The following is a 13,888-nucleotide window of genomic DNA, read 5'->3' as shown; positions in this document are numbered from 1 at the left end:
TAGTTTATGCAGACAACTCTGCAAGAGGGGAGACCACAGTTCCAGGTTTGGATGCAGCTTTCTAAAAGCTCTGTGATCCCTTTCACCCTTCTGTCCTGCTTTCATCTCCTTCACTGTCTACGGATCTTCTACTTGAAATAAATATTGGCTTATAATTAGACAGTCAAGGTATCAATTCCCTGTACTTCTGGACTGAAGTACATCAAATTTTTACTAAAGATTTTTCTTGTGCTGTAGATATCTGACAAGAGTTTGTCTGATGATAATAAAAGTAAAATAAGTGTGTTAATCAGTGTTTAGTAGTTATTGAAGTTGTAAAGCAACAACTCTGACCTGGTGTAGGTTGGTATAAAATTAAATGTAAACTAATGTTTTAAACTTTTCCAACTTATGGATCCAGTAAAACTTATTGATAGTAGTTCCATTAATCCTTATCAATTGAAACAAAAAATAAGTTATTAGCTAAGAATCTTTTAAAAATAGTAAAAGCCATCTGCTGGACTGAATGTGTAGTGCAGTTTTATTTAAAGTCTAAAGTCTTTTGTTTCATTTTGTCTCTCAGACTTAGATCCTGTAACCTCTCAGGGAGAACAGATTCCTGTTGGCTCACAATCGACACAATCTTGGATTCTGGATCGGTTCTGGTTCCTCAGTGGAGTCAGAACTGCTCTGATGATGGTTACACTGTCTGGCACAATAACAGAGAAACATTTATCTCCTCCACCTCCTCCTCCTCCTCCTCCTCCTCCTCCTCCATCTCTAACAGAGTAGCAGTGTATGTGGACTGTCCTGCTGGGATTCTGTCCTACAGAGTCTCCTCTGACTCACTGATCCACCTCCACACCTTCAACACCACATTCACTGAACCTCTTTATCCTGGATTCTGGATCGGTCCTGGTTCCTTAGTGTTTCTGTGTTGAGTCTAAAGAGTCTCCTCCTGTCAGAGAAACACTCTCACTGTTGAACAGATAGTTCAGTCTCTACATGTCTGTCTCTTTCACTCAGAAACATTTTCACATTCAGTCGCTTTCTTTCTGAAACTCTTGGAAAAGATTTATTGTAAACTTCGTCCTCTTCCAGTCCTTTAAAGATGGAAGCTGGGATTATTCCAGAATCCAAAGGTTTTGTTCTTTTTTCAGTCAAAGCTTCATTTAGAGGTTTTCCTGCAATGTGCTTCCAGTGCTATACCAAGGCTGATTCTGGAGTTGGTTCTTTACTGGTTCTTTACATATCTCCCAGTAAATTGTTGATCCTGGCTCTTAATATCACCATCAGAAGAAGTTTTAACATTTCTATCTCCAATCTTTTCTGTCATGTTTCTTGTTTATGTCACTAATGTAGTTTTTCTTCATCTGATCTGAACAGTTTTGTACTTTAGTCCCAGATAAACAGGCTGCCTCCTCAGGATATGTGGGCTGTGAAGCTCAGGGTTTCTGGAACTGATTTGTGATGAAAAATGATGACGTGAGTGGAGCTGCTGTTTTAACTGCCCAGGTGGTTGTTCAGTTCCTCACTGTTAGTATCTGCTATGTTTTAATGAGCCAGATCAGTTCACAATATGACTTACTATCTTACAGAACATCAAATATGTCTAAAAGGTTAAAACAGTGATGGACTCAGCCAGTCTCAGTCTCCTGCAAATACTCATTTGACCTTTAGTCCCAAGAGAGGAGGAGGGGGTGTCTGTCCCAGCAGTCATTAATGGACTACAGGCTGAGGACACACTGGACAGGTCACCAGTCCATCACAGAGTCAGGGTTGGATCTACCTCACCAAAGTCTAGGTTCTGATTGGGTCAACTGGACCAACTTTATAAAATTATGTTAAAAAATGGTCCAGTTTGGGTCCAAAAGTCCCTCGGGGGTTAAACAGGCTGTCATTATCATAGAACTGCTGGGGTTAAAGGTCACACCACAACTTCCTGCTCCAGAGGCAACATGTTTCCTGAAATTAGTGACTAGAATTTAAAATAACAGAATATTGCGGCTTGGTTCTGATAATTAATATTCAGATTTCTGGTTGCTGTTCTGTTCTCTTAATGTTCTTCCCTTTAGTAATAACTTTCCTTCTATTTCCATCAAGATTTTTATTTTACTGCTTGTCCCACAGTGTTTGAAGGAGGAGTAAATATGCATCAGAACATGTGGTCCAATCTGGAATAGTGTTATGTGGAAACATCATTTAGTTTTCCACTATTAGCAAACAGCTGCAGGATATTTTCACTAAAACAACAACAGGTCGTGTTTGCAGCTCAATCTATACAGATTAAAACATTTTTCAACGTTTAAGTGAGTCACAGAGCATAGAAATTTGTCTAAATCACATTTTCTTCTGTTTCAGGGTTCTGACATGCATTGCATTGCTTTAGAGTTTCTGAGTTCTTATTTCATGAAGCAGTTTCATCTGTCTTGACTATAAGATGTTTTTATTTAGTTTTATTCCATCAGAATTGTTTTTATTCATTTGGATCTCTGTCTCTTCAGATTGAAGAACTGTAACCTCTCAGAGAAAAGCTGTGAAGTTATGGCTTCAGTTCTCAGCTCCCAGTCCTCTAATCTGAGAGAGATGGACCTGAGTAACAACAAGCTGCAGGATTCTGGAGTGGAGCTGCTGTCTTCTGGACTGAAGAGTCCAAACTGTAAACACGAAACTCTCAGGTCTGAACAGCATTAATGACTTAATTACTGTGAACATCATCTAGTTTTTTCTACCTGAAAACATGCAGAATGTTTATGTGCAGAACTAAGTTCTCAATGCAATGTTCTGTAGGGTAACTATAAAAAATGACACCAAAACAAAAGAGTGAGAACTGTCAGTTATAACTAAACTCTGCTATTTGTAGCAGCGTTCGGTCCCCTTTAAGGTTTCTCCTGCAGCTACAGTAGAAAAAGGACTGAATGAGAACTTTGTCAGTCTACCTATTTCAACAGCAATAAAGTTCATAGCTGCTCTGCACTGAACTGAATTCCTCTCCTGAAACATCAAGCTGAATGTAAACATCACAAGTTCTGGAGAGAAATCAGCTGAGATCCAAATGGCTCCCTGTAACATCCAATCAGCCCAAACTCTGTACATCTCATAAAACACCAGTTGGAGGAATCTCTGTCATTGAGAATTTTACCAACATCTGTTCATGCTGCATTCAGGTACAGCTGGGATTCTGGGCTGTTAAAATACCAAAACTCTAGTAAAAATACTTTTTACTTAACATTTTTCTTGTGCTGTAGATATCTGACAAGAGTTTGTCTGATGATAAAAAAAAGTAAAATAACCGTGTTAATCAGTGTTTAGCTAGTTATTGAGGTTGTAAAGCAACAACTATGGCCTGGTGTAGGTTGGTATAAAATTAAATGTAAACTAAGGTTTTAAACTTTTCCAACTTATGGATCCAGTAAAACTTAAGGATTAATGGAACTACTATCATTCATCAGTTGAAGCAAAAAATAAGTTATTAGCTAAAAATCTTTTAAACATAGTAAAAGCTATCTGCTGGACTGAAGGTGTAGTGCAGTTTTATTTAAAGTCTTGAAGTCAAAAGTCTTTTGTTTCATTTTGTCTCTCAGACTTAGATCCTGTAACCTCTCAGGGAGAACTTGTGAAGTTCTGTCATCAGTTCTTAGCTCCCAGTCCTGAAGTCTGAGAGAAGTTGACCTGCAGAACAACAACCTACAAGATTCAGGGGAGAAGTTGCCATCTGGTTCAGACTGTACACTGGAAATATTCAGGTGAAGATTCATCAAACTGGTTCTTCTGGGTTTTAATGAGGAACAGTATTCTCTGTTTCACAAATTAAAATGGTTTAAATGCTAAGTTGATGATTTTCTGGTAAATTCTTGTGAGTCGTTAGTTTCTCAGCTGGAACAGACAGCAGTTAGTTCATCATCTGTTTCATTGTCTTATTTAGAATCATGTGGGACCAAGATCAAACGCTGTCCTGGTCCCTCTGACCCGACTCTGGTTTTATGGAACGTCTCTTTAAGTTCACTTTTCTAACCAAACACTTTAGTTCTGACTACTTACAGAACATTGACTCTTTTGGACCTTATAGAACCATCTACTCACCAATTCCTGGAAAGTCTGTAGACTCAAGATGGCCTCCAGAGATACACCTCACTTCAAAGAACAAAGCAGGAGGACACAAATAGTGACAAAGCAAAGACAAGAGAACCTGCTGGAGGCAGAACCGGACCCAGTGAATAAACACACCATGATCCAGTTCCCAGTGGATGATGGTTGCTGGTTCCCCAATTTCTGGACATCAAACTGGATCATCTGTGTCCAGAGTAAAAATGCAGCAGAACATCAGAGATTTTAACCTTGTCTGCTTCTCTGAGACATGGAGAACCTCAGTGGTTCTGGACCTCACCATGATACGGTCCAATTGTTTTACCCTGCACTGGGTTGACAGAACAGCAAAGGCAGGAACATCACCAGGTGGTGGAGTGTGTCTCATATCTAATAACAGATGGTTTGATGGTGAGAACATCAGGACTTTCCCATTCTGATTTAGCACATCTGGAGCATCTGTCCATCAGTTGACCTGCTCTGACCATCCTTCTGGATCAGAACCTTTCCATCAGTAACTAACACAGCTGTCTATATTCCACCTCAGGCAGATAAAGATCTAGCTTTGACTGCACTACATGATGAGCTCAGTGAAAATCAGAACAGTCACCTGGATGCTGCTCCTATCATAGCAGAGGACTTTAATAGTTCAAGTCTCAGACAGGTCAGGACTCTTTGATGAAGATCTTTGAGCAGATGAAGCTGCTGCAGCTCATCTTGTCCAGGAAGCAGAGCTGATAGATGTTGAAGAACCTGCTTGATTGTCTCTCATATCATCAATCAGCTTCAGTCTCAGTGTGGATGTTGGACTAAATAAACCTTGATGATGTGAGTGTTCTTCAAACTGGAGATGAAGAACCAGACTGGATGGTGTCCTCCTCCTGCCTGATTCAAAAAGATGAAATAAAAATAATGAGTTCAAACTGGGCTGAAACATGACAACTACAGGACAGAACTTTAGAGAGGCTCCATTCAAATGGATGAGTCCAAATGTTGGACAGTTGTCTTCTGAGTGAAGAAGAACCGAGCCATGTAATGTCTGCTGTGGCAGAACCTTCAGTAATGAGACAGGAAAAGCCAGCTTGGTTGATTTGGACTCTTTAATGTAAAAAGTAGGAAATGAAGAGAATTGGGTCCAGAGGCCCGGCTGACTGCAGCTTGGCTGACCCAGACATGAGCCAAGGTTCCTCAGTCATGAGCAGCTTTATACAGCATAGTTCATTGTTAGCAACTGACAGACAGTACAGGCTGCGTCATGATGTCTTGGTTGATTCTGCTCTATCAGTCTGGTTCCTCCCACAATGGACCAGACAACGTATGCAGCAGGTCACAGAGTCCAAATGACCCAGATCCAGTTATTCCAGCAGCATGTCAGAGTGGAATCTGATCTGATCTATTACAATGTCCATGTTTGCTGCTGAAAGAGACTGATGGTCTGACCCTCCTCCTCCTTTCAGGAAGCCTGATGGAGTCCGATGGTTGAAACCAGGTCTGAGGAAGTGTAAGTGTGTTTTTCATTTGATTCATGACAACAAAGCAGCTCACATTCAACCATCTTCAAACTGTCCATCACTCATTCAGGAGTCATCATCAAAGTGTCAATAAATGATCAATAACTGCAGCTGGATTGTGTTTGTTCTCTCCATCAGATTCCTGTCAGCTCACAATCGACACAAACACAGTGAACAGAAAACTCAAACTGTCTGAAGACAACAGGAAGGTGACACATGTGGAGGAGCTTCAGTCATATCCTGATCATCCAGACAGATTTGATGATTTCTGGTCTCAGCTGCTGTGTAGTGATGGTCTGACTGGTCGCTGTTACTGGGAGGTCGAGTGGAGAGGAATAGTTTATATAACAGTGAGCTACAGAAGAATCAAGAGGAAAGGAGACATTAATGACTGTGTGTTTGGATATAATGTTCAGTCCTGGAGTCTGAACTGCTCTGATGGTGGTTACTCTGTCTGGCACAATAAGAAGAACACATCCATCTCTTCCTCCTCCTCCTCCTCCTCCTCCTCTTCCTCCTCCTCCTCCTCCTCCTCCTCCTCCTCCTCCGTCTCTAACAGAGTAGCAGTGTATGTGGACTGTCCTGCTGGCATTCTGTCCTTCTACAGAGTCTCCTCTGACTCACTGATTCACCTCCACACCTTCAACACCACATTCACTGAACCTCTTTATCCTGGATTCTGGATCAGTTATAATTCCTCAGTGTTTCTGTGTTGAGTCTAAAGAGTCTCCTCCTGTCAGAGAAACACTCTCATTGTTGAACAGATAGTTCAGTCTCTACATGTCTGTCTCTTTCACTCAGAAACATTTTCACATTCAGTCGGTTTCTTTCTGAAACTCTTGGAAAAGATTCCTTGTAAACTTCGTCCTCTTCCAGTCCTTTAAAGATGGAAGCTGGGATTATTCCAGGATCCAAAGGTTTGGTTCTGGTTCCAGTCAAAGCTTCATTTAGGGTTTTTCCTCCAATGTGCTTCCAGTGCTATACCAAGGCTGCTGCTGGAGTTGGTTCTTTACTGGTTCTTTACTGGTTCTGTAGTGGTTCTTTACTGGTTCTTTACGTCTCTTCCAGTCCTTTAAAGATGGTTCTTTACTGGTTCTTTACTGGTTTGATCCCGGCTCTTAATATCACCATCAGAAGAAGTTTTAACATTTCTATCTCCAATCTTTTCTGTCATGTTTCTTGTTTGTGTCACTAATGTAGTTTTTCTTCATCTGATCTGAACAGTTTTGTACTTTAGTCCCAGATAAACAGGCTGCCTCCTCAGGATCTGTGGGCTGTGAAGCTCAGGGTTTCTGGAACTGATTTGTGATGAAAAATGATGACATGAGTGGAGCTGCTGTTTTAACTGCCCAGGTGGTTGTTCAGTTCCTCACTGTTAGTATCTGCTATGTTTTAATGAGCCAGATCAGTTCACAATATGACTTCTGATGAGACTGTTCCTAAAAGAAGAATCATTCCAGACTATCTGTGGCTGAACTGCAGATGATGGAAATGTAAATATTGGAGAATAAAACAGTATTTGCTACCAGTTTTCTGACTGTTATTTTACAGAACATCAAATATGTCTAAAAGGTTAAAACAGTGATGGACTCAGCCAGTCTCAGTCTCCTGCAAATACTCATTTGACCTTTAGTCCCAAGAGAGGAGGAGGGGGTGTCTGTCCCAGCAGTCATTAATGGACTACAGGCTGAGGACACACTGGACAGGTCACCAGTCCATCACAGAGTCAGAGTTGGATCTACCTCACCAAAGTCTAGGTTCTGATTGGGTCAACTGGACCAACTTTATAAAATGATGTCAAGTTTGTTGTTCAGGTTCTATTAATTCAAGTCCTGCCTACATCAGAACCTGGATCAGCAGAAACCAGTCCCACTGCAGGGGTAGGGGAGGCTGTCTTCCAGCAGGAATTGTCGCAATAAATAAATGGAAGAAAAGCTCAAAACATGAAGATAACTTTGTTCCTCCAGGTTCTTCTGTCAGCAGATTAACATCTGACTCTTAAAGGTATCAGAAGGAGACACATATCTGATGGACAGGAAGACAGAGGAACCATTTTCTGGGTCTCTTTGGGTTCCTGTTCTGGTTTATTGTTGAGAAACACGCCTGCAGTCCAGATCTATCTCCAACTGATGCTTGGACCATCCTGAAGAAACTAGAGAGAATACCATCCTGTTAGTGGATCACAAGAGAGACGATGATTGTCATCTGGAGTGATTTCAAAGTACATCACCCCACCCTGTTAGTGGAGGCTGCCTGGCCCCGCCCTATAAAAGGAAGTGGAAGCCTTCACTTCCTGTTTGACAGTCTGACTTTTCACCTGAGCTGGTTTGGATGGAGGAAGCACATGGAGCCAACATTTGGGTAACTGCACTTTGATATCAATCAGTGACTTTAAATCTGTAACTGTATTAATGTGACTGTGAATGTGGAGTTCAGATGGTGAGTGAAGAGGAGAAGGTTTAGATGTGAGGAAACCTGAAACTGCTGCTTTGGTTCTCCAGCTTCTGGATGAGCTCAATGAGATTGGTTTAAATGTTGGATTCAAATGAAAGTTTGTTGCATTGAAACACTAACTGAGGTCATTTAGATCCAAAGTTCTTCTAGCTCACCTTTGGAGTTTGATCTGTTTGCTGAAGAACTTTTACAACATTTTGGTGTTAGCATGTGGAGGAGAACATGCTAACTGGTTTGAACTGCTTGAAGATGTTTGACTGTCTTCAGAGACTTGTGTTCAGTTGTGATGTTGAGTTTCTGAAGGTTGGTTGAACTTCTTTCAGCAGTTTAGCTGAATTTAGCATGTTGTTCTCCAGATGCTGACGCTGAGATGTTTTGTAAGTTGCTGCTGAAACTCAGATCAGATGTTGGTGTTGAACCAATCTGGATGATCTGTTTTAGAGTTTCCATGTAAGAAAATTAGATTTGAATCCAGCTTTGAAGGCATTTTGATTGAGAAGATCCATAAGCTGAAGAAAGAAAGCAGCAGCAGGAGGTTCTACTCAGGTCCAAAGTTGTTCCTGTTGTTCTCCCAGTAGAACTCCACATTCCCAGTGATTTTGATCCAGTTTCAGGTTTAAAGTCACTGGTATCGAAGTTAGTTTAGCCAAAAGCAATCAAGTCCAAGCAGTGAAATGTGTGTCAGTGCAGAAGATCCAAAGTGTGTAATAAAATATTGATCCTGTGTTGTTTAGAAGCTCATAACCTCCTCCATTTACCTCCTGAGAAGCCGGAGAGGAGACACGGCCCCCTCACCCACTCTCTGCAGCAGGACTAGATCTTCTCTCCAGGTTGTAACACAGGCAGGACTTGAACCCAGGAACTCCACCACTGGCATCTTCTGGTCACAGATAGTTCCTCCACACCATCAGGTCCACTACCTTGTTGTCTCTCTTCTCTTGGTGCTTTTCAACTTTATAAAAGGATAAAGGTTAGACAACAGACTGTTTTCACTAAAAAACTTAACAGACTAAAGCAACTATTAACAAATGGGTTTCACTGAAGTTTTTCTACATCACTATAATAAAAACTACAACAGGTAGTAAACACAGCCCTGCATCTGTAGTGCCCAGTCCTGAGGTGTGAGCTATTGCTTCCAATATCTCACCACCAGTGAGAAATGAGCACTGATAATGATATATAGTTATTAATTTAATAATAGAACCAAATTAACTGCAGAGTGAATCAGGAAATAAGGTCAGAAACATAAATAAATGTTAAAGCTACACAACTTTTGAAAATAAACTCATTTGGTAAGTAGAAAGACGAGCTGTAAGCACAAATTTCAAAGGCAAATTTATAGGAGTGTCAATGTCTATTTCATCACATGGGTTGAGTCTTTTTTTTTCCGATGCATATTGGATGTGACGTGTGTCCAAGATGGTACCACCAGAACTGCATCACGTAGCCATTTAAAGGCAAAAAAAAACATATGTCTGTGAGGCATGTAGATAAATATATATGTTGTTCTAAATGTTACTCAAGTAGTTCATTGTACATAGTTTCACTTTTGACTGTTGACCGTAATATGTATGTTTGTGTTTCTTTAAAAAAAAGAATAAATTTGAGATTGATTTAGTGTTAGTTTATGATTCCTGCTCCGTCTTTTACCAAAAACAGCGACACACCTTCTGTGATTGCTAAACACAACTGAAAATGTGGGCGATGTATTTGCAAGCAAGTATAGTTTATGATTTTGAAGTAATGACACATGACCATTTTCTTTAAGCGTGTGACCAATGACCTTCGGCAAGATGTGTAAAATGCAATCCGTTTGAATCAAACAGAGTAATTTTAGGCAGAAATGGAATTTAGCTGGACAGAAAATAAGCCATAATCACATTTTGGCAGAGAAAAACAGACTTTGGGGGAAATTTTCCCTTGCAGAAATCCTATTCCGTCAGTTATGGATTAAGCCATGATCAGTTTTTGGCAGGTGAAATTCCCCCATATTGTACTTTTGGGGATCTTTTTCAGTGTGGGAGGGTCTGTGCTTAGCAAGATATTCTAAATATGATCCACTTCAATGAAATAAAGCCTTTTTATGCAGAAATTGCATTTCATGGGTCATAGAATAAGCCATAATCAATTTCTGGCAAGTGAAATACCCCCATATTGTCCATTTGGGGACCTTTTTCAGTGTGATTGATTTTTTTTTTAGCAAGATCAGTAATTTATAATCCCTCTGAATTAAATAAAGTAATTTTAGACAGAAATAGTGTTTCATGGGAAAGAAAATATGCCATGATCAATTTTTGGCAAGGGAAATAGTCCTATTTTGTCCATTTTGTGCATTTTATTTAGTGTGGAGGGTGCTGTGTTCAGTGAGATCAGTGAAATATAATCTCTCAGAGTGAAACAGAGTCATTTTAAGCAAAAATGACATTTCATGGGTCATAGAATAAGCCTTGATCACTTTTTGGCAAGTGAAATACTCCCATATTGTCCAAACTGGTCTTTTTTTCTAGTATAGGGTGGATTGTGTTCAGTAATACCAGTAAAATATAATCCCTTTGCATGAAATAAAGTTATTTTAGGCAGAAATAACATTTCATAGGTCAGAAAATAAGCCTTGATCACTTTTTGGCAAACAAAATTGTGCAATATTTTTCATGTTGTGCATTTTATGTAGTGAGCAATGGGCAGTGTTTAGTAAGATCAGTAAAATATAATTTCTCTGCCTGAAGCAGAGCACTTTTAGGCTGAAATGACATTTCAATGGTCAGAGGAAAAAGGCCATAATCAATTTCTGGCAGAGGAAAAACACCTAGATTTCTGGCTATTTTAGCAATTTTATAAGTGCACAGCAAGCATTCAGAGAGGTCTGTGAAATTCACCTCATCAGTAAAATAAAGTCATTTAAGGCAGAAATTACATTTCATTGGTCAAGACATATTGGCCATAATATTTTATTTTGCCGAGAAAAACATAGATATTTGGCCAGTTGGGACTTCATGCCTTCAGTGAGATCTGTAAAATATATTTCCTCTGAGTAAAATAGTTTCTAATTTTGAAATTTTCTAAGTTTTCATTGGGCACTACCTGTTCTAATTTTCCTTTTCAAAATAAATGAATAATAGCCACCTTAAAAACAATATAGGTCAACAAACTTTTTTTATTTTATTTTTTTATTTTGGCATTTATTAAGTTACGTCCATCACAGTACAGTTGCGTGACAGAATGCTCCTAAATCTAAGCAAAGCTAGTGCAGATAAGTGATCAAAAGTTTATTTTTACTGCTATAGTTTAAAATATAAATTTGCTGATATTTATATTAAGTTTAGCTTGTGCTGAAACAGTCTAAGATGGGCTGGTGGTTTGTTTCATTGTCAGCAGGGATGTTTAATGTCTGCCTGTAGGAGGACAATTACCTTCACTGCTTCTGGAAAGAAACTAGTTCTGAGTCTATTTGTTCTTGCTGTGATTTTCCTAAATCGTTTTCCTGAAGGAAGTGGGACAAACAGTACATTGTCCGGATAGGAGTGGCCTCTAGCAATGTGTCTGGATTGCCAGATATAAAACTACATGTGACCTTCTTTCGGGGCTCTTCGTCATCCTTTAACAGACGGTGACGGTCCGAGACGGGAGCCTCAGCGCTGATCTCGGTAATCATTCCTCTGCCTGAAATTAGATTAAAGGAGCTAAAAGTTAGAAACTGAATGAGATTCTTTCATTTAAGAGTCTTTAGATAGAGTGTGATCGCTTCTGGAGACCAAGGACCGGAGGAGCTCCGAGGCGTCTGACCATCAACAGGGTGCGGTAGCTCGGACAACTTGTTGAGAAACAGTGATAGATTGAGTGATCAATGAGTTTATATTAAGTGATCGATGAGTTTATATTGAGTGATCAATGAGTTTATATTGAGTGATCAATGAGTTTATATTGAGTGATTGATGAGTTTATATTGAGTGATCGATGAGTTTAAATTGAGTGATCGATGAGTTTATATTGAGTGATCAATGAGTTTATATTGAGTGATCAATGAGTTTATATTGAGTAATCAGAATCAGAATCAGAAAAGCTTTATTGCCAAGTACGTTTTTGGACATACAAGGAATTTGTTTTGGCGTAGTCGGTGCAATACAATACAAATTAAACAGTATAAACATATCTACAATATAATATAAATATATGTGCCCAGTTTTAAGTGAGTGAGAGTAAATATAGAGCAGTATAAGATGCAAGAGCAATACAACAGTGCAGGTGATCATTGTGCAAGTAAAGCAGAAGTCCATGCTGAGCGTTAATGTAACGCATAGAGTTACAGGTTACAGGTGTCCTGTCAGCAAAAAAAGGAGGGGGGGGGGGGGGGGGTGTGGGGGAAAGGGAGAGTGTCAGGGTGGTTTCCGGGCTTTGTTAACCAGGCTGGTGGCAGATGGGAAAAAACTGTTCTTGTGGCGTGAGGTTTTGGTCCGGATGGACCGCAGCCTCCTGAGTCTCAAAGAGAGTCTCAAAGAGTCTGTGACCGGGGTGGGAGGGATCCGCCAGAATCTTCCCTGCCCGCTTCAGGGTCCTGGAGGTGTACAGTTCCTGGAACGACAGTAGACTGCAGCCAATCACCTTCTCAGCAGACCGAATGACACGCTGCAGCCTGCCCTTATCCTTGGCTGTAGCAGCGGCGTACCAGATGGTGATGGAGGAGGTGAGGACGGACTCAATGATGGCTGTGTAGAAGTGCACCATCATAGTCTTTGGCAGGTTGAATTTCTTCAGCTGCCGCAGGAAGAACATCCTCTGCTGGGCTTTCTTGATGAGGGAGCTGATGTTTGGCTCCCACTTGAGATCCTGGGAGATGATGGTTCCCAGGAAGCGGAAAGATTCCACAGTGTCAATTGTGGAGTCACAGAGGGTGATGGGGGCAGGTGGGGCTGGGTTCTGCCTGAAGTTCACAACCATCTCCACTGTCTTTAGAGCGTTGAGCTCAAGGTTGTTCTGGCTGCACCAGTCCAACAGATGGTCCACCTCCCATCTGTACGCGGACTCGTCACCATCAGAGATGAGTCCGATCAGGGTGGTGCGCAAACTTCACAAGCTTGACAGACAGGTGACTGGAGGTGCAGCTGTTGGTGTACAGGGAGAAGAGCAGAGGAGAGAGAACACAGCCTTGGGGGGAACCGGTGCTGATGGTCAGGGAGTCAGAGACGTGCTTCCCCAGCCTCACGCGCTGCTTCCTGTCAGACAGGAAGTCAGTGATCCACCTGCAGGTGGAGTCGGGCACACTCAGCTGGGAGAGCTTCTCCTGTAGCAGAACTGGGACGATGGTGTTGAAGGCAGAGCTGAAATCCACAAACAGGATCCTGGCATAGGTTCCTGTGGAGTCCAGGTGCCGGAGGATGAAGTGAAGGGCTAGGTTGACTAAGTTCAACATTTCTGAAGACTGGGCCCATATTTGAGAATAAAACGTTTAAATTACTTTAGAGTTTTGATATTTCAACAGCCCAGAATCCCAGCTGTACCTGAATGCAGCATGAACAGATGTTGGTAAAATTCTCAATGACAGAGATTCCTCCAACTTGTATTTTATAAGATGTACACAGTTTGTGTTGGTTGATACAGGCAGCCATTTGGACCTAAGCTGATTTTTTCTCCAGAACCAGTGATGTTTACATTCAGCTTGATGTTTCAGGAGAGGAATTCAGTTCAGTGCAGAGCAGCTATGAACCTTATTGCTGTTGAAATAGGTAGACTGACAAAGTTCTAATTCAGTCCTTTTTCCACTGTAGCTGCAGGAGAAACCTTAAAGGGGACTAAACTCTGCTACAAATAGCAGAGTTTAGTTATAACTAGCAGTTCTCACTCTTTTGTTTTGGTGTCACTTT

At 40.8% G+C, this 13,888-nt stretch overlaps 1 protein-coding gene and 1 pseudogene across 1 annotated transcript in view; one reads left to right on the top strand and one right to left on the bottom strand.

Moving 5' to 3' along the window:
• LOC124861399 overlaps positions 1-6,533 on the top strand; it is a 58,724-nt pseudogene extending 52,191 nt beyond the window's left edge.
• LOC124861512 (protein NLRC3-like) overlaps positions 1-13,888 on the bottom strand; it is a 737,509-nt gene that overhangs the window by 140,093 nt on the left and 583,528 nt on the right. The gene's annotated exons all lie outside the window — the stretch shown is intronic.

This window comes from Girardinichthys multiradiatus, chromosome 24 (assembly GCF_021462225.1).
Source record: "Girardinichthys multiradiatus isolate DD_20200921_A chromosome 24, DD_fGirMul_XY1, whole genome shotgun sequence".
Taxonomy (NCBI): Eukaryota; Metazoa; Chordata; class Actinopteri; order Cyprinodontiformes; family Goodeidae; genus Girardinichthys; species Girardinichthys multiradiatus.
This window is presented reverse-complemented; position numbering and strand designations above follow the sequence as displayed.